The sequence below is a fragment of the Mus musculus genome, chromosome 14 (genome assembly GCF_000001635.26).
Source record: "Mus musculus strain C57BL/6J chromosome 14, GRCm38.p6 C57BL/6J".
NCBI lineage: Eukaryota > Metazoa > Chordata > Mammalia > Rodentia > Muridae > Mus > Mus musculus.
In genome coordinates, this window is record NC_000080.6 from 105,485,059 (window position 1) to 105,506,514 (window position 21,456).

Consider the following 21,456-nt stretch of genomic DNA (forward strand, 5'->3'; position numbering starts at 1 on the left):
AGACGGTGGGAGGAGCTAATTCCAGGTCTACCACTCCCCTCCACCCCAGACAAGACAAAGCTACACCAAAGTGACCCAGTTTTCTGTACCTCTGACTCCTTATCTGTTAAACAGGGATGCCTTAGTTTGAGTTTCCATTGTTGTGAAGAGACATGACCAAGGCAACTCCTATAAAGGACAGACATTTAATTGGGATTAGGTTACAGGTTCAGAGGTTCAGTCCATTATCATCATGGCAGGAAGCATGGCAGTGTCCAGGTAGACATGATGCTGGAGGAGCTGAGAGTTCTGCAGCTTGACCTCAAGGCAGCCAGGAGAAGACTGTCTCATGGGCAGCTAGCCCACCCCCACGATGACACACTTCCTCCAACAAGGCCACACCCACTCCAATAAGACCACGCCTCCTAATAGTGCCACTCCCTGAACCAAGCATAGTCAAACCATCAAATGGGAAAAGAATAGTACTGATCTATAGTGTTGGAAAGCTTAGAAGGACATACATACACATACATATTCATACATATGCATTTATCACACAAAATCAAACATATACATTGTTTATGAAGACTACGGAACCTTTAGGCGGTAAAATCCTTCCAAAGGAAGTATGTCACTGTGGGCAAGGTTTGAGAATTTGTAGCCTTGCCCTGCTTCCTGCTCACTTTTTCTTCAGTTCAGATGTGATCAGCCAACTTCCTCCTCTGGTCATCTGGTAGCATACCTTCCCTGACATTATAGACAGAGTCCATAATGGTTCCCTCCAGAACCATACAGAAACAAACTCTTCCTTCTATAAGTTGCTTTTGGTCATGGTATCACAGCAACAAAAAAGTAACTAATATATGATTGATAAATTCTAGTGTTATTTTCTGTTGGGATTTTTTTTTCCTTATCATTCATATGATATTTCAGCTTGAAATTTTCTGTTTGGGTGTGTGTGTGTGGTGTGGTGTGTGTGGTGTCTTCATCTGTCTTTTATCTACTTATCTTGTTCAATCACTTACTGTTTCTCTGATTTCATTAAATCATTTCTGTATATTTTCTCAAAGTTGTTTATCTTTCAAGAGAAATTCTTTTCAATTATTTGGGAAATTCATGTTAATATATTTCTTGGGGAAATATATCTCCCTACTGGGAGATTATTCTGCCTCTTTGGTGGTATTATATCTTCTTGGTTTTTCATGTTTCTTGCTGTCTAAAGTGGATGATACATACACATTTGAAGAAGCAGAGACTAATTCTGGTTTTTGTTGAATTATTTCTCTGGCAAAGTCCTTTGCCAGTCCGTCTACTCAGACTTTATCTGCAGGCCATCTGGCATGGTCTGAAGTGAAATTACTGATGGAGTCCTTAGACAGGCCTGCATGATGGCTAGCTAGCAAGTTGGAGGCTTCTATGTGAGACCAGCAGTGTGGGCATGGAGTCTGGATCTACCAGGATTGACCTGTTGATTAGATCTATAATGGTAAGTCCAGAGAAAGTATCTAAAGAAGCCTTCTGGTTTCTCAGGGCTTACATGGGGCTCAGATGGGCTAAGTGCATGAGTACTTAGCTATTGGGATAAAGATTTTACCTACTAGAGCTGGGCTTGAAGCTAAGTTCACAAAAACAAAACAAAACAAAACAACAAAACAAACAAAAACAAGCAAACAAAAAACTGGCCGGGATCCTGGATCCTCAAGTCCTTGTCTGAAACTTGAGTCCAGAGAAGTTGGTCCAGAGTTGAGATCTACTGGGATGAACTTGGACTCTGGGTGAGCATAAAGCTTTGATCTGGCCTGGGTAGGCCTAGCATCTGTGCCCGCAAGAAACGGGAAGAAAGGAGAGAAGGAAAGAAAAACTAAAATGTTCTAGGTAGTTCTCCAAAACATCCGCCTTAGCCTCTGAGCAAGTGCTTGCCGACCTAGCTGCTTCCACTGCATGACCAGGTCCACTCCAGTCTCCTTGAGCTCCAGTTCCCTTGTCAGCATCAGACCAGCTTCATGGAAGACAGGTATCTTGATCTGGTTTGGAAATTGGCTTATGTATACCAAACTGGTTCTTAAACCTGAACAAACGTAGGGTTGGGGTCACTGGTAAAACACTGCCTTGTATGAGAGATTGGATTTGATATACAAACAAACAAACAAAATGTCTGGTGATGGCACTGTAACTTTCCTGTGCAGGGGCTGATCCAGAGGCTATGTGCAATGCCAGCTGCAGTACCATGGGGGCTAGTCTGATATTAGGCAAGCTTTGAAGCATTGGTCCATAAGCTGGTCTGGTTCATGCATCCGGGTCTAACTGATCATGGATGGCCTCAGTGAGATGATACATTTCTACTGTCTAGTTATTTTATCCTCCATTATACTCTCCTGGTTTTGTCTTCCTGGTGGAAGCAGTGTATGAGTGTGTGTGTGTGTGTGTGTGTGTGTGTGTGTGTGTGTGTGTATACCTATACTCATTAGCTATATCAACTGACACATCAAAGGAATTTATGGTCAGATTCAGCCCAAATCACCAAAGTTTCACCAAAAACAAAAAAACAAAAACAAAAACACAGACGTACCACTCAAATTGTGAATTGAAAAAGTCAATTGCCCAATATCACTGGGAATTTGTGGTTGCTGGGTGTGAAATTACTGTGGTATTAGTACACTGTGAGTAGCAGAATTAGGACTTGAACCTATATTCTATTTCTGGAATATGTGACCTTAGCAACTTCATGATCGCTCAACTCCCAGAGAACTTATGATCCTATAGAAATTACAAAAGAAAGCTAAGGAATAAATATGTTGTAACAAGTGAAATAGTGTAAGCATAATTTGGTATATGCAAAGAATGAAGCATTTGACTCTCCTTCTGAGAGTAAGTAGAGGGCAGTGTCATGGGGGGCCATCAACAGGACTGTGGCTGGGTGAACAGGGAAGAGAACACTTTCTGGGTAGTCTATGGAAAGACTCGTTATAGTCTTTTATGCTAAGGAATGTTGTGACAAGGCCTGTGTCTGTTAAGATTGGTCTGGCAGCATTGTGGTCAGAGACTTTGAAGGTGGGGTTTAGAGGGACTGGGTCTGTAGAGGCCATTGTAAAGCTCTGAAAGTACTGGATGATGACAACGACGATGATGATGATGACGATGATGATGATGAGGAGGAGGATGATGGTGGTGGTGATGATGATGATGGTAAAGATGGAGATGATGGAACAGAAATGCTTATTTGGGGAAAGGCCCTCTAAGGAAATGGTATTTGAGTAGGCAGTGAATGGATAGATTATAAAAGTAGAAATGGGGATGATGATATTCCAGGCTAAAGATATGGCACAGATGAGAAAAAAAAATAGTTCAAGTCATTCTCACAATATATTATGTCTTAGGGGTATTTATTTTTATTATTTTTTTAATAAAAGGAACAGAGTGTGTTGAATATAATATAGTAGAAAGAATGAGTATTCAGGATTAAGTGTTTCAGAAGTTGAAAAATTTCAAAACCCGAATTTTCCTCTCATTTTTAGCAGGTATACAAAGGAGTCCGCCACCAATGGTCAGATGATGGAGGAGAATCTCGCCGGCTACCCTTTGCTCGGTGGCTGCTACCTGCAGCTTCTTACTGGAAACCATTTCCTTCTTACTGGAAACCATCTCTCAAGAATAAAGGAAAAGGATTAGGATACTATTTTCTACTAGTATAGTCTCTCTTCTAGGTAGATGAGTACCTGTGAGGTCTAGAACTCGAAATTGTAAGTATAGACAAGAAAGGACCTATGGGATGTAGAAATAAATGTTAATTAATGACTTTTGTCAGTGTGGTTTGCTACCTACCCCAATGGTTTATATTCCCAAATGAAATTGAAGACTTTATATGTTAATATGGCTTAAACAGCACAATAGCTTGGCCACTGTCAACCCTCCTTGCAGTTAATTCAGAGTTATTACTAATTTTATGGTCTATCTTGCCTGCTCTGGACCCAGATGGTCATCCCTTTGGGCCAACCTTTCCGGGCTCCTTTACAGGGCAGCTCTGCCTCTCTGTCCTGCACTCTTCTCAGGCATGGCGTCTCTCCTCTCATCCACACTCTCCCAGCATGGCGGATCTCCCCCTTCTCTTCCTGCTCCTGGTCCCAAGCCCTACCTCTCTCTGTCTTCCCCAGCTATTGGCTGTTGGCATCTTTATTTACCAGTCAGAACCAACCAGGGGAAGGTTCCCAGAAACTAAGTGCCATCGCACTTGTGTAAACAGTTTTTGTTTTGGGGGGAATATATTAGCATTCATAACACAAGCAGTTATAATGGATAATGAAACAATGGACTATTATTTTTTAGAGCAGTAAGTTAATATGAAGCTATATTGTAAAAGCCCCCAAGAGCCAGTATAGGGAGTTTAAGTTAATTTAGTATTCCTTGGGAATCACTGCTAATTTCTGAGCAGCTATGGTGGTCTATTTCTGAGCAGCTATGGTGGTCTACGAGAGAAGACCAGGACTGAAGATGCTTCAGGTTGAGGAGAAAGCAGAATGGTAGGCTTAGGACATCCTGACCTAGCAGAATTTATGGGACATAATAGATAATTGGCAATACAACTTCAAGATCTCAAGCTTTATGGAATATCTTTAGTAAAAGTTATAATTCGGGAGCTGGAGATATGGCTTGGTAGTAGAGCACTTGCCTAGCATGCCTGAGATCTTAGTCTCAACTGCTTACACACACACACACACACACACACACACACACACACACACACACACACACACATTGCAATGCTGCTGTAAAAAGGGAAGGCAACTTGACAGATGCTTGGTTCTCACATCAAACAGACAAGGGAGCTGAGATGGTTAGCACTTAGTAGAAAGCGCATGGGTAGAGTAGGAATTTGGAAACATTCATGCTGGGAGGTTTTTGATTTAGTTTTGTTTGTTTTGAGATAGGGGTTTGTTATGGAGCTGAAGCTTGAATTCAGTCCCCCTGCTCCAGCCTCTGAGAGGAAGGTGTGCACGCTTAGCAATGTGATGTTTGGTTGATACAAAAATAGATATTATGGAAGAAGGAAGGGAGAATGGAGAATAGTAAGATCCAGAAAAGATAACCCTATAATTTATCCTCTAAAAATGGATCCGTTCTGAGAATGAAAGGGATTGATATTAAAACTATGTTGAGAACAATATGTTGCAGTAAGATTCTCCCCTGTCATCTGGGAGGAGCTGACATGACAGAGAGAAAAGGCACTCTGTGGGGGTCCTCTGGAGTTAGTGTGTGACAATGCAGGAAGTCTGGAAGGAGCAGGAGGAAAGATACTAAGATAGAGCTGCGGAGGCTACAGAACTCAGTGCAGTAACCTTGGTAACCACACGGGTTTACTGAACAAGCCAACCATGCTAGGTACAGAGATTCTACTGGCTTCGATGAAGGAAGAGCCCAGTAGAACTGTTCTACATTTTGTACCCAGAGAGTATCTGTTTTATGAGAAACTAACCTTGACTCTTGTTCCACACAGTGCCACATACTTTTTCTCACATCAGAAGTCCTTTCCCTGGAGCCCTCACTAGCTCTTTCAGGATGTCTGCAAGATCACAGACTGAACCCGGCCACCTCTGTCTCATGCTTGGGCTTTACAGGTGTCTATAGAGTGGATCCTCATCATTTCTACAACTGCAAAACATGGTTAAAGCTTCCAGCATGACGGGCTATGGGATTTGGGGATAGACTGGATTTTACAGTCGGTTGTATGCCTTTAATAATTCATGTGCTGAGAGAATGAGAAGAATAAAGCAAAACAAAACTCGCTGCGTGAAATATTTTTGGAGGTTTATTTGGTGCAGTTTGAATTGAGAAGGAAGGACTACATTCTTTGTTAAATTTAATTGGTTATGAAAATACTACTCCTTGCATTGTCATGCCCTGTCCCAAAACAAACAAACAAACAAACAACAGACTTAAGGATGTTACGGTACCCAGTGACTCAAGCAGTGGCAATTTTCTGTTGGGTGGTGGTTTTAAGTTAAACTGCTTCTCAGACCTCAGTTGTCTTGACGATAATACATCATATAATGGCTGAGATGTTGAGCCCCCTTGTCCCAAATGCTTCTGAAAATCTTCTGGATATTTTCTTCAAGAGCCCTGGGTAACTCTAGATCTTGCCACAAATCCTGACTGGGTAATGACTTCTGTTTACTTAGATAAAAGCTTCAATCAGACAAATAATAATTTCGTGTCATCTCTAGTGAGTCCTGCTGGCTGAGCTCTTCCTGCTATCTATTGTCTCTCTACTAGAGCTAATTTGTACCTCTGAACGTCAAACTGAATATGGCAATCAACAGAAGGCTTGTGTATATCAAAACATACATACACTTTTACAATATTTACAAGGCATCATTGATTTGGGGACAAGAATATGATCAATTTTCTAAGTAAAACATACAAAAAAATCATTTTCTTCAAAGAAATATTCTCCAAGGTATCTAATATCGAGTCAACTCCAAAGAAACCCTCAATAGTCATTGGAATCAGTTACTATCACCCTGCTTGGTTGAAGTCTCAGACTCAATGGTGTGCTGAAGTGGGACAGACACTAAAACACAGTGATCAGAGGCCCTCAGTTTTGCAGCCAGGAGCAGCCTTAAACAAGGGAACTACGTGGAGTCCAGTTCAGCTTTGGAACCTGGGCACTGACATCAACTCCATGCCCTGTCCTCAGGTGTTCAACTCATGTGACAGGTCCCTCTTGATGAGAAAACCAGAGCACTTCAGATACCAGTAGCCTGACATAAGGGCTGACATGTAAGCCAGCCTAATGACAAAGGTTTTGTGTTCCTTCTAGAAAATTCCAGACTGCTTGTGTCTATAGGACATACTGTTGCATGCATAGGTCATTCAGAAATGGCAAAGATGTTCCTAGGGTCACATGTCTGGCTCTAACACCTGCAATTTGTGTCGGTGATAGATGGGCTTTAGTGAAAGGTGGAGACATTTATGGAAAAAAGAGAAGGTAAATTGTTCACCATGCCAACATTGACCTGGATTTTCCTTCCTTAACAGGGGGATTATAGAAATAAGGACCAGCAGCCTCTGTTGTGTGAATTGCCTTGTAGACCTATCCAGTTTCCTTCAAGACACCAGGCAACAACAGAGACCAGCTTAGGTGTCACTTTTATGGTCTAGAGTTCAGTTTTCAAACCTTGAATCATGATTAGTCAGAGTGCGCTGATGCAGCCTATAGTAAAGGGGTATTGGAAACTGGACTGGGTAGAGAACTCTGCTATGATGACTGTATTGGGTGGTTAAAGGGAAGTTTATGGTGTCTGGGTAGAAGGAATTCTATAGAAAGACTCCAAGGTTCCATTGAGTTTTCATTCTCAAATAAAGATGGCACCTTAGGTGTCCAGAAGAGGCTGCTCCACGGGTCTTCAGTCTTCCTGTCGTTTACTTAGGTCATTGTGACATGGCCATGCAGAAACTCTTCAATGTACAGTGTGTGTCCATCTTAGGCATTTGATTGTAGGAACTATGGAGGACCAAGTTCCAGTTGATTAACAAACTATATTGAAATATTTGTACCTCCATTGGGTAACTAGCATTTAGCTCTAAAATGACATTTGGATAAATTCTCCCATTTTGGGTGCCACTGGATAGGACAAGTATATTGTCATAATACCCAAGAGAGAAATCTATCAAGCTTTTTTTTCCTCTAGATTTTATGGTCCTATAAGCTTCAGGAATGGAATCTTTGATGTATGAGCTCAAGCTTGACTGCGGTTTTCCATAGTGGACTTTTAAGACATTTAAATGCCCTCGTGTGCTCAGGCTCACACCACAGAGCAGGATCCCTAAGCGTTTCTTCCTACTGTCAGGGAGGACAATAGAGAGGCCACTACATTTGATTTTTAAAATATGTAAGCCGGGCATGGTGGCGCACGCCTTTAATCCCAGCACTTGGGAGGCAGAGGCAGGTGGATTTCTGAGTTTGAGGCCAGCCTGGTCTACAGAGTGAGTTCCAGGACAGCCAGGGCTACACAGAGAAACCCTGTCTCGAAAAACCAAACCAAACCAAACCAAACCAAACCAAACCAAACCAAACCAAACCAAACCAAACAACAACAAAAAAGTTTAAAAAAAAAAAGCTTAAAATCAAAGCTATAAAACTTGAATCCACTGGAAAGGATTTGATGATGACTCAATAAATTTGTTATTTGGGAGAAATAGTAATTTTTTTCTGAGACATTCCCAGGCACACCAAAATGGACAAAGACATCATAGAAATGCTTTCTGGCTCTTTCTCACTCTGTTCTTGGCTGTGGTGGTTTGCCACAATCAGATGTCTCTGCCCCTATCCCCTCTGTTTTATTATTTAGGAATATAGGGCTCTTACTATTTCACTATATCAACATAAAATGCTTGAAGTTACTTCCAGGAGAGGGATGAGGTAAAGGACAGAGGACTGAGTAAAGTCATACCAACTCAGGCACAAGGAGAGCTTGGATCTTGAAAGCACACTTTCTGAACTCAGCTGGAAGAGTCTGTTGGGTACCAGTGGTCTTTCCAATGTTGAATTAATACCACTTGCTCTGAAACACGCTATTTAGCATCTTCACACTGCAACTCCCAAATTTGAGATCTGGAGAATAGCAAGATCCTTCTCAGGGAGATTATCAAGATTAAACGAGACAGAGGACTTATTTGAAAACATATTTACATCATGGCCTGGAGTTGGCACAGATGAAGTAAACAGAAGCTGTATTACTGTTGTAACTACCACGATGAGATAGATTATTTATCTTCTGACACTTATGGAGATCATCCAAGGTCTTGATGACATTGTGTTGAGACAAAGGCAAAAGAAATAAGAACTGAAAGGTACACATATGAAATCATATGTGTGTAAAAACATGTATAACATATATAAAGATACCATATATGATATATAGCACATCTTTACAAGTAAAATATAACATATAAATACATGTAAATATTTAAATTTATGATGTCTAACATGCAACTTAAGGCATCACATATGTTTATAATATATAAAATAATTTATATCTTCATGATATATAACATGTATGTGTGCGTGTGCATATATTCATACATATATTAACTATGAATATATGATATATTAAATATAATTTATAAATGACTATCAACTATAGATTTCTTATGCATGGCTCAGAAGTACTGATATATCAGTCATGTCCTTTGTTTTTGGCACATGGCAAAATGAACTTTGAATGTAAAATTACTGACATGAAAATACTAATACGGGGACCAGCAATATGGTTCAGTGGATAAAGGTGCTTCCTGCCAAGCCTAGTGACCCGAGTTCAATCCCTGGACGGAAGCTGTGTGATAGAAAGAGAGGAGCAACTGCTGTAAGTGGTTCTCTGACTTTTGCATGTACACTGTGGCGTGTGTTACCTTCTTCCCCTACCCACAAGATAAATAAGCAAGTGAGGCAATAATAGACTCTGGCCAGGTGTTATGTATTTATAATTTTATCTTGTCACCCTTCTTAAGATTCCAATAGACTTCAGATGAGCAAGTTCATCACTAGCCAACGCAGGGACTTGACGTTAGTGTTGGAGCCAAACCAGGAGGACAGTAAAGAGAGTCCACTAAAATTGATTTTGGTTTACTGGCACCTGGATTGTTATCTAGCAAACAGACAATATACACATGGCTTTGTGTGTAACAGTCTGTGGGAGGGAGTGCAAGCCAGCAAGTCTTCTTCTGCCATAGTTTAGCTACAGAATTATCTCTATCAGGTGGGAGATGCACTAGGAAAACTGAACTATTCTGGAATGTGGGCAAATTGATTTATAAGTGTGTGTGTGTGTGTGTGTGTGTCTGTGTGTGTCTGTCTGTGTGTGTGTGTCTGTGTGTGTGTGTCTGTGTGTGTGTATGTCTGTGTGTGTGTGTCTGTGTGTGTGTGTGTCTGTGTGTGTGTGTGTCTGTGTGTGTGTGTCTGTCTCTGTGTGTGTGTGTGTGTGTGTCTGTGTGTGTGTGTGTCTCTGTGTGTGAGTGTCTGTGTGTGTGTGTCTGTCTGTGTGTGTGTGTGTGTGTTTGGGGTGCTTGTTAGTTAGGCAATGTGCTTTCTCCTGGGAAATTCAGGGTAAGCAAAATATGTACTTTTTTCTTGAAATAGGCATCACCTTTTTTTTTTTTTTTTTTAACCTCCTGTGCCAGTTCAGAGAGCTGGATCACACTTGCCCTAGTGATTTATATCCTTGCTGCTCCCTGCCATGTGTGGGTAATGCCGGGTCTGTTCCAGTTGCACCACTATGATGGCATCACACTTTCACCCTTCACTCTGAAATCAACACTCCCCAAAGCTCTCAAACAGATAGTGCTCAGAGCTTTCCCCTGGGTCCTCTTTGAATTAAATCAATTAGGGGCAGGCCATATGTTCACCATATGTATGTCAACTTGCCAGAGATTCGTAAAAGAAAGAGAGAAAGACATTTTTTTTTAAAGAAAGATCACAAATCACTTGAAAACACACAAACTGAAAAAGAACTAATCAGTCAACTAGTTAAATCTCTATTTATATATGTCAAGGGTTGATTAAAATTAGACAAGATAATATGCCCCCTGATTACCATTATATATTGTACTTCCATATTTTTTAACTCTCATATGCGATTAATTTCTTGGGCAGTATAGGAAATCAATCACTCTTTCTCATGTTTTCTTCACCTGTTCACTCACCTGGAAAGAGAGAAATGATTGCCAGGCCAGTGGTAGTGGATCTTCACAAAGTTCATCAGGGTTCAGCACTCTGCAGAATATGTGTGATGTTTTGTGAAGATTCCAGCTGTCCTTCATTTATTGTAGGATTGGGAATCCAGACAGCTGACTCCTGATGCCGGAATAGTACATTCAGATAGGTCTCTTGCTCTGATTTCTCCATTCTATGGCTGTTGTCATTCCATTTTGATCCTTTAAAAGCACCTGCGTGTCGCATGTTACAGCTAAAGTTACACACATATTTGAGACATGGAAACCTCAAGGAAAAGAGAAGTTGTATGAAGCAGGTCTTTTGATTCCATTTTGCTACACTATGGGCACAGCTAGTAAGCTTTCTTCCTAAGAGGTCCCCATGGACCGCTACCACATTGGCCTTCCCCTTCTGGCTCCTCCCTCTTCTGGCTCCTCCCTCTTCTGGCTCTTCCCCGTCTGGTCCTTGGTGATCACACATCGCCTGACCTTGGCGTGAATCATATCTGTCCTCTCCCTTCACACTGCACAGAGGTGCTGCTTCTCTCTCGTGTGTCGACTGCTTCCACTTTCCCCTCTTTCTTCATTCTTCTACCAGTCTCTGCTTTTCAAAATCTTCTCTTAGTGAGGTTGAGGTTAAATGCAATAGATGGTAGAGATCAGGGATGTAATTTAGCTTCTGAACAAACTGATGATAAACACCAGATATCTTAGGTGATTTTTGTGGCAGAATTATGTTCTTCTGCTTTTTAAAACGTATTTTATTTTTACTGCTATGGGTGTTTTTTTTTTTTCCTTATAAAAAAACAACATTTAATTGGGGCTGGCTTACAGGTTCAGAGGTTCAGTCCATTATCATCAAGGTGGGAGCATGGCAGTATCCAGGCAGGCATGGTGCAGGAGGAGCTGAGAGTTCTGTCTTCATCCAAAGGCTGCTAGTGGAAGACTGACTTCCAGGCAACTAGGGTGAGGGTCTTATACCCACACCCGCAGTGACACACCCATTCCAACCAGGTCACACTTATTCCAACAAGGCCACACCTTCAGATGGTGCCACTCCCTGGTCCAAGGATATACAAACCATCACATTCCACTCCCTGGTCCCCATAGACTTTTTCTTTTTTTAATATAATTTTTATTAGGTATTTTCCTCATTTACATTTCCAATGCTATCCCAAAAGTCCCCCATACCCTCCCTCCCACTCCCCTACCCACCCACTCCCACTTTTTGGCCTTGGCGTTCCCCTGTACTGGGGCATATAAAGTTTGCATGTCCAATGGGCCTCTCTTTCCAGTGATGGCCGACTAGGCCATCTTTTGATACATATGCAGCTAGAGTCAAGAGCTCCGGGGTACTGGTTAATTCATAATGTTGTTCTACCTATAGGGTTGCAGATCCCTTTAGCTCCTTGGTTACTTTCTCTAGCTCCTCCATTGGGGGCCCTGTGATCCATCCAATAGCTGACTGTGAGCATCCACTTCTGTGTTTGCTATGGGTGTTCTGCCTGCATGTATGCACCACATACGTGCCTGGTGCTCTTGGAGACCAGAAGAGGCTGTCAGACCTCACATGAGAGATCCTGAGAATTGAACCCCGGTGCCCTAGATATGCAACCAGTGCTCTTAACTGCTGAGTCATTTCTTTAGCCACAGCATTGTGTGTGTGTATGTGTGTATGTGTGTGTATGTATATGTATGTGTGTATATAGATATATGTATGCATTTATATATACATACATAAATATGCATATATAAAAACTTTTTTCCTTGTGTATAGTCATGATACGTGGTCATGTGTTACATAAAGCTATTTTCATACAAGTATATAAGCATACTTTGATCACCTTGCCCCCTATGCCCTCCCTATCTCTTTTGCCCTCCCCCCTTTCTATTATTCCTCTTATTCTCCTAGGCTATTTCTCTTCTATTTTTATGTCATATGCATACATTATTTTACATATCCATATATATGTTAGGAATCACAAGGGAAGGAAAACATATTTGTCATTCTTTGAATGACAAAATTTGTTTAATATGGTTATGCCCATTTGTGTTCATTTTTATGAAAATGACATAATCTTATATTTATGCAGTCACGTGAAGGAAAATTTAAGAAATCCTAGACCATGCTGAGAAGGAGAATCTTATATTTTTAAGGAGAGAACCACTTATATGTGAAGAAAAAAAAAATAAGAGGAATGGGAGGATTCTATGGCAGCTTCTCTCTCACTACCATGGGAAGAAAACAGATAAAATTAAATTAACCCTCGGGACTCCATGCTCTCGGGGGGGGGGGGGGTTTCTTGGGACCTTGCAAAAAGGATGGAGCATATGGTAGGAAGTACCCCTGTGACAACATGGGCTCAAATGAAATTTCAAGGATCATAAATCCTCCTGTTTCTTCTCATAATTTGATGAACAGCTGGTACCAGGAAGTATAACATTCCTCGAGTTATATTCGTGCCTGCATTTCTTTTTTTAAAAGTATCTTTAAAAAAAAAAAGCATCCGGGTTTGGCTCCTGGAAAAAGGAACATGGAACCACTCCAGGATGATCACTAATCTGCTTCAGGAAGGCAGCCTTCCCACCTCGGGGGACATTCACAATGGTCTGCTGTAGTGATCTGTCATAGCATATGGAGGGGGGGGGAGTGGAACATGAGATTGCACAACAGAGGAATATGCATAATTTGGAACTGTGGTTTAAGAAAAAAGGAAAAGAAGGAAGGGAGGATCCCATATTGTCTGTCTACATAGCCAAGAAGAGGCCAAGTGATAAATTCTATGCCCATCTTGAGGGCATAGACTGGGAAACTAGTGGAGAGAGTAAATCACTGGTTTTGGAAATGTACCAAGTTAAATATCCTTTCTGCGTTATCCTTTAAAGAATTAGTTGAAGACAATGGGACTCCAGAGAGCAGCGCTCCCCTAAGTGTGCAGTGCCTGCTCACATACCATAGGTAGTACAGAGACCCTTCCCCCCCCCCTCCCCGGTAAGACAGGAGATGGAGTGTGAACAGATCCCCCACGTCTCTCCTGTGCGGGATGACGAATGCTATATCCTTTCCAGGCTGGTCTTCACTCATCTGCTCTACCTACTGCTTTCTGCTTTGGGAATGCTGAGTGACTTTACCCTGTAGAACCTGGGCCCATCTGAAAGAGGAAGGGATGAAGGCCAGCTGGGTTGGCTGGCTGAATGAGTGTGTTGCATGGATGGATCGTTGTTCACATGCCTCAACACTTTCTGCGACTGGTCAGCTTGGTAGCATTCATTCTAGCAGTGGTCAGTCTGCTCCTCTCCTTGAAGCAGAATGGGAGAGTGTGGAGGAAGGCAGGAGCAGGTAAGGTGGGCAGAGAAGACAGAATGAGAGGGAGAGAGAGAGAGAGAGAGAGAGAGAGAGAGAGAGAGAGAGAGAGAGAGGAGTTGCAGATCTGTATTTAAATCCGACTATTGCCCAAATAGTCTGCGTTTACCTGATATGCCTATTGTTTATGTTCTGCTTTTGCTTTGAACATTTAAAAAGGAACCAAACAGAAGCTGTACATTTTAAAGCAATGTTCAGGCTAGCAGGTGTTAAGAAATGCAAAGCGGGGAAACCGTTGCAACGCGACGAAATAGTCAGCATTACTTGCCCCCCACCGCCCCGCCCCCAAGCCTCTCAAGGTAAGATGGCTCTACTGTCAGCTCAGCTGCAGCCAAGACAAAAAGGCCTGGCTAACTGAAGGGACAGAGACAAGACAGGCAACCTCCTTTTAACATCTCAGGGGAAAGAGCTCACTCAGGAAGCAGAATCTCATGGCTCCGGAACAGCAATGGCATTGTGCCAGCAGACAACAGGAAGTGAGCACAAACAGACCCCTCCTCAACATAAACGCGCACAGACTTAACCTATGGCCGGACTTCTGCCCTTGAGTGACCAGAGCCATTAGGATGCAGGTCAAAAGGTTGTCGTGTGACAGAAAATGGAGCCTTATTGAATGAAGGAGAACTAAAAAAATTCTTTTGTTTGCTTCACTCTGGGGTTTGTATAGCTACTGTGATGTCATAATGGAGTCCAGAGTGGGAAAAAGAAACCCCTGATTTATCACAGCCGGAGACAGGCCGTCGGAAACTCAGTTAAACCCTGAAGGGGAAAGACAGGCACAAGAAGGAACCACACAAAAGTCAGCGTCTTCTCCGACGGGGGTGTACACAGTTATCTTTCTGAACATCAGAAGCTGAGAGAGAGACCACCAGAAAATTCCTGCTTTATCTATGAGGGCGGAAAGACAGATAGACGCTTTCCTGACCCACTGGCTTTTCTTCCCTAGACTCCAAGGTGTCTTCATCATAGTGGGCTAGGAGGGAAAGAAAAATGTGATTCCTAAATCTATACAACCGGGGAGTGTATTACATGATAGCATAGGAAAAATTCACACACACACACACTCACTCACATACAAACATACACACTCACACTCACACACACACACACACACACACACACACACATACAAACATACACACTCACACTCACACAAACACACACACACACACACACACTCACTCACATACAAACATACACACTCACACACACACAAACACACACACACACACGTATGCATACTTAAGCAGCTCTATACAGACCATGTATAAAAAGATGTGGAGATATGGCATGCCAGATAGAGTGCTCAACTTTACAGACAAGGGTAAGATCTGAGGTTTACTTTGTTTAGTTATTTATTTTTTAAACAAACAAACAAACAAACAACCTCTGAGCACTTTTAAAACGTCTGAATAAATTTTTTTTGCTCAGAATTTTCTTCTGGGTTAAAAAAAAAAATCTGACCCTTAAGAAAAGTTTGCTCCGATTCATCCTATAATTCTGTTGATAATGATGGCATGGAGGAGAGAATACTGCGTTTACCCTAAGGTAAATATCATTTGTGTGTTTTCTTTGATCCCAAATCTGGAACCTCGGTAGCCCTTTACGTCCTGATAGGTTTGCTCTGAGCTATATATTGTTCCTTTAATGTATCAACAACTAGGGAGCTACTGCGTCTCAAATTGAACTTTATATTTCAGAGAATCAAACACGTTTGGCAAGCGTTTGCTTTTTATTTATTTATTTATTTATTTATTTATTTATTTATTTATTTTTTAAGTGTGGGTTTTCAAACCCTGCCTTAAAACGTTCATGAGTTTTGTGTCTCATTAAACCTCTTGTGAAGGCACCGCGGGGCCTTCAGAAAGGAAGCCTTTGGCTCCTTACAGCCGCCGAGCAGCCTGAACACCCTCCTGGGAGATTGATGAGTCGGGCTAACCTTGGTGCCTAGATGGAAACTCGGAAACAAAGTGACTCAGAGGATTAAGAGGAAGTCAATGTCAGCACCAGGATTAGAATTCACACTTGCCTGGTTTCTCAGCCCAGGGACCAGCTCCCCCGTGGATAGCAGCTTTGTCTCCCTCTGAGTGAGGAGAGGACAGGGTGTTTCCACATGTGGAAAGACCCCTGCTATTCTCAGGCCTCTGCCTCGTAGGAAGGCCCTTCCTTTTAATAAATTGCAAAGCCGGGGGAAGTAACTTTGAGGTGATTTATTCTAATCTCCTCACTTTATAAGTGAGAAAAGGGCCATAAAAACGCTAGGAACAGAAAGAGCATGCTCAGCTTGCAGTACCACAATAGGGAAGCAAATTGGTGTGGTGCAAAGGCCTGCATGGGGAGGATTTGGAAGCCTGCCTTTGAAGCCTGGCTTTGCGTCTGATTGAAGTCCAGTTTCTTTCTGTCCCAGCAGAAAGCAACATTGCCTTTGGTGTTTTACGACAATCAAACGCGCAAAGCACCTAAGGTCTCTCGGGCGCTGCAAACATCTCTTCCCCATCGTTCTCATCTTCACGGCAGTTACACGTGTGTGTGCAGTTTTTCTTCATAAGAAAAAGGACTCTCAAAACGTCCCATACAAATGTCCAATCACTAATCCGTAGGACTGTATGGGACTTCTCCAAGATCGAACGCTTGGAATTTTCTTAAACTCTCCGAGGAACTGGATTCTCAACGCGTCTCTTAATGGTTTAATGCACTGTGCTCGCGGTGCCCGGAGCTGTCAGTGGTATCTTTTTTCCTGAGCTAGAGTTGGAGTTCAGGGTGCAGGCAAAACGCCATATGCTGAGTTCAGAGCACTCCAAGACGTTCTGGGAGGTGCTGCTTTCGTGGATGAGTGAGTGCTATGGCAGACATACCAAGCTTCCTCCGAAGAACCGTTCTCTCTAGTCCTGGTCTTGCTAGTTAGCCCTCCCTAACCCCTATCCCTAGACACTCATCCTTGCAAGAGCCTCCCCTTTCCTAATTAGACTTTCAAGCCCTTTGTCCTCTCTGGGATCCCTCGGCGTACTTTGCCTTATTTCCACTAAGAGGAGACAGGCAATTCATCTTAATGAGTCTGAGCACCCGGGGCAAGGTCTCCTGACTCTTCAATTCTGAAGGCGGGGTTGTAGGCCAAATGCCTCGAGAGGATGGTTGAATCGCAGGGCACTGGAGACCTCTGCGAGCAAGCCGAGAAGAGGCACTGGCTTTTTGCCTTCTAGAGGGGTTGTTTCACTCGGTGTTTTAAGACGATTAAAACAAAAACCATGACATCAACAGCAACATCCTTGAGTCCGCTCTAGAAGGAAGGGTTTATTTAGAGTAGGCAGAACTGGGAGGAAACATTTTTGTTTAAATAGGCTTCAGATCGTAATAGGATTGTTATGATAATGATGATTTAGCATCAGCTTAAGTGCTGCATCCTGGGCTGAGTTCTTTCTTTACAATGCCTCATTTAATCCTCAACACAGCTTCCCGGGGTTGGGGGGTGGGGGGAGTGCTGTATTACAGCCATCTTGCACATGGAGGACTGGAGCCCTTGACCACTTCGTCATCTTAGGAGCCATCGATCTTTTTGTTTCGGCATTCTTTCTCCCAGACTTAGGGTCTCTCACCCCTTACCCAGGAAGGTCAGCTTCATGGTCTCTAAAGTCTGCCCTCAAAGTCTAGGTCAATGGTGTGTACTGCGTCTGTAATTCCAAGACGCGTGCGTTTGCCTGCCCTCACCCACAGTAGCCACTGCTGTCTGCTCAGCTGGAATGATGTTCAGGGGGTGAAGCCAGGTGAACCGGGGTCTGAGGGAAATCGTTGAGAGCACTGGTCTGCACAGCGCCACGTCACTTCAGACTTTGGAACAAAAGAGATGGAGGATCAGTGGGTGGTTGCTCCCAGAGGAGATGACCTTTCTGTTCGCTCTCAGGAAGTTCCTTTGTACCCTTAGGGATTAAAGGCTTGGGGATTCTCACGGAAAATCTTGTTCTTCTTCAACTCGGTTATGGACAACCTGGGGTGGGACCGGTCCTGCCACTCTTCAGGACTCCCCTCTTGCTCAGATTCTTTGTTACCTCTTAAGTTTTTACAGGTGGGCAGTTTGATGCTGTTTTAAAGAATCCTCGAGGTTTCTCAAGGTGTGTTTCTGATAATAACCTGTCTGTGTCTCTCTTAGCCTTCCTGAATTCTTTAAACGCATTTAATGGGATAAGCATGGTAAACACCTCCAGTGATTTCCAACCTTACCTATAGATTCGGGAGCATTTGAGGCTGTAGATGCTTACAACCCACTTTCTTACTTCCGGGCCACCCTCACCACCACCACTCAAAGCTCAGGCACAACTCCCATCCCTACTGTTACCTCACCCGTCCAGGCATAGACCATCAGACCATCTATGGAGAAGTTTAAGTTAAAGAAGGTGACACGGGAATCCTCTTGGGTTTAACGATATCCATTATTACCCCATATAATAAAAGGGCAGCACGTTTCTTTGGTCTTCCGCCAGAACCTGGTGGGTTTAAAAATGAAAAGAATGTAAAGAATGCTTTCTTTTTTTTCCTTTTCCTTTTTCTTTTTTTCTTTTTTCTTGACTATGAGAGTGTCTCTTAGGCATAAATGCCCTTGTGGCCTCTCAGCCTCTCAGTTTCCGGGTTAAAGAGAGCTTGCTGAAGAAAGGAGGGCAGAAGGTGGACCCAGGCTGACAGGGAAGGGTGCTCTTGCTAAAGGATGATGCACCAGTGAAATGGGCTTCTCTTTTTGTGCTTTGTTCTTCAGACAGGCTTCTGTCACTTTCTGCCTAACTAAGGAGCTTTAAAACAATATTGAGTGCCACCCAGATGATAATTGCCAATTTTCAACATGAAATGGCTTAAGAGATACTGGCAAACAGGTGGCAGGCATTAGGCTCCTCCCTCCCCTGGCTGGTGGCTGGCACGTGCTTGACTGGGGACTTTGAGAGTTACAGGTGTTCTGCTACATGAACTGAGCTCAGGGTCAGAAAGGGATCAGGGTGTGTGTGTGCGCGGCGGGGAGGGGGGTCTCAATCCCCAGATCGCTCTCTACATTTTGTCTATGAGTATATCACATTTTGTTTATTCATTTTATCAGTTAGAACTTTTGACTTGTTTTCATTTTTGGCTCTTAAAAAATGACCCCACTACTCTGATTTTTGCCTAACCACGTGTTTCTAGGTTTACTGGTAGATTTCTCAGAATAGAGTTGATGAATAATTTGATATAGTGGTTAATCTACATTGTTGATCTATTGGGGTTTAGAATCAATATGGATTGTGGGTGTGTCAATGAAAGTATTTGTAGAAAGTTTTAGCAGAGTAAGAAAGGCCCAACCTAAATATTGTCAGAATCATCTCATGAACAGGAGCCTTGAGCTTCATAGAAAGATGAGGGAGGCAGCTGCTCTCATCTCCTTCTGCATCCTGAACCTGGCACAAGGGAGGCGGCTGCCTCACTTTGCTGCCATAACTTCCCTGCCATGATCGACTGTCCCCTCCAAGTGGCTTCTGGTCAAGTATTTGGTGAAAGGAATGCAAGGTCAGCACCATGTTTGTTAAGTCTATGCTAAACCTTCTAGGGACCAAGTTCCCAGGTAACCTTCATTATTTGCACACCAACTAGCTGTTTTAAGGATTTTGATGACTCTACATCCTTACCATGAATGATAATAACGCTATTATTCATTCAACTCTTTGATTTTAAACAACCCAGAAGGTATGAACTAGTGTCGTAATGTGGTTTGGATTGTGAACATTTGATAATGACATCAAACATCTTTTTATGTCTGTTGTTGATTTGTATATTTCTTTTGGAGAACAATCTGTTCAGAATCTTTACTTACTTTACAGTTGAGCTATTTTTTGAAAGTAATGGAATTGTTATTATTTTTAATAATGGAATAATTATTATTATTTAACATATTCTAGATACAAGGTCCTAGATTTTACAGTGGGTGGTTTGTTATTTAAAAGAAACTCTTAATTTTATTTGTTTGCTTTAAACTGGCCAATTTCAAGTTTGTACAAAAGAATGGCCAAATTTAAAGCAAAACAGGAAATAGCAGATATTGAAAGTTCCCCGAGGGACCATGTGATGTTACTTCATTTTCTGAGTTTATTTTTCTCTTCCTTAATCTAGAAGCAATCTGGAAATATGCTTCCAAATGGGTAAAAATAAACAAAGATTCAGACATCTCAGCAAAACTGGAAGCCAAGAAATCAAAAGAAACCTTCGGACAATTGGAAAAAGCTTGATCCCTGTAAGAAGCAAGCCCATGTGTGTGCCTCAGTAAGAGTGGGGGAGAGACCAAAGGGCTTTGACCCTGTGGCCCCCCGCATCACAGGTGGGCAAGCAGCACAAAGGCAGCTGGGATGAGATGTAGCTTAGGGCACTTTACAGAGCCAGATTGTAAATTTTTCTATTTATGAGTGTCCTGCAGGTGTTCTGAGCATCTGTGGACCAAGCTGAAGCTGGAAGGAAGCAGAACTTACCCATCAAAGCTCTTCCCATCACCGCCATTTATTAAAGAGGCAGTAAACAAATTTATTGCTCACGGTTTCTTCCTCTGTGAATTTTTTCACGTTCTTGAGTGCAAGTGTGTGCATATATGAGGTTACACTGGCCTTGTCTTTTTCTCAGAGCTTTTTTCTTTCTCCTTTAAGTGCCAGTATGATTATCAGAGAGGCATGTGATAATAGAAGAAAGACCTCAAGCTTTTTTCCTAGGAATGGATTCAAAGCAGATGTTGGTCATTACCCTTGCTCCAGCATACTGAGAGGGAGCAGTGACATTTAGATTACCTCTCTACAAGAGCAAGAGTTAGCTGAGCAGGGGAATCATTTATTTCTCATTCAAATAGCCTACCCAGAAACCTTAAATGGCATAACCATGAGTTTGTGCTACATCAGGGTGAATAACGGCGATCTATGGCACCAAGTGACTTGAGTGGCAAACCATGACTTCATTGGCCTGAAAACAAAACAAAACACAACAGTTCATGTTTTGGATTAGATGGCTTATTTTAGGTCAAAGAGGGGAGCGGGTGAATTAGATGAAGCATCAAGGGATTTGAATGCCCTTAATTAAGTGCTGACTTTTGCAGAGGTTGTTTCATTTTGTTTTTTAAAGACCCTACTTACTCATAATTTAACCCTGCCATCAGCTCAGTTACCTACTGCCACTAGTAACACCTGTTCTGGAATGTCTGTAAAACAACTGGCATGGAAATTCTCTGAGTTTTTAGATGGAAAGGACACCATGGCACGGGGATCTCTGAGTCCCTTCAACTCTCCTAGAAATTAGCTGCTATGATCTGGTTTTCTTTTCTGGGTAGTAGTAGGTATGAAAAAAGACAAGTATAGCTCATTTTCTTTTTACATGGGAAAAATAAATCCCGCCTGTATTTATTGTGTTTGCAAAAATACTTT

At 42.3% G+C, this 21,456-nt stretch overlaps 1 long non-coding RNA gene across 1 annotated transcript; it reads left to right on the plus strand.

Moving 5' to 3' along the window:
- 4930449E01Rik (RIKEN cDNA 4930449E01 gene) lies at positions 13,730–20,571 on the plus strand. Its single transcript, NR_045921.1, has 3 exons — positions 13,730–14,023; positions 20,168–20,372; positions 20,469–20,571. It is a non-coding gene; the product is annotated as an RIKEN cDNA 4930449E01 gene (long non-coding RNA).
- Positions 20,572–21,456: the final 885 nt, after the last annotated feature.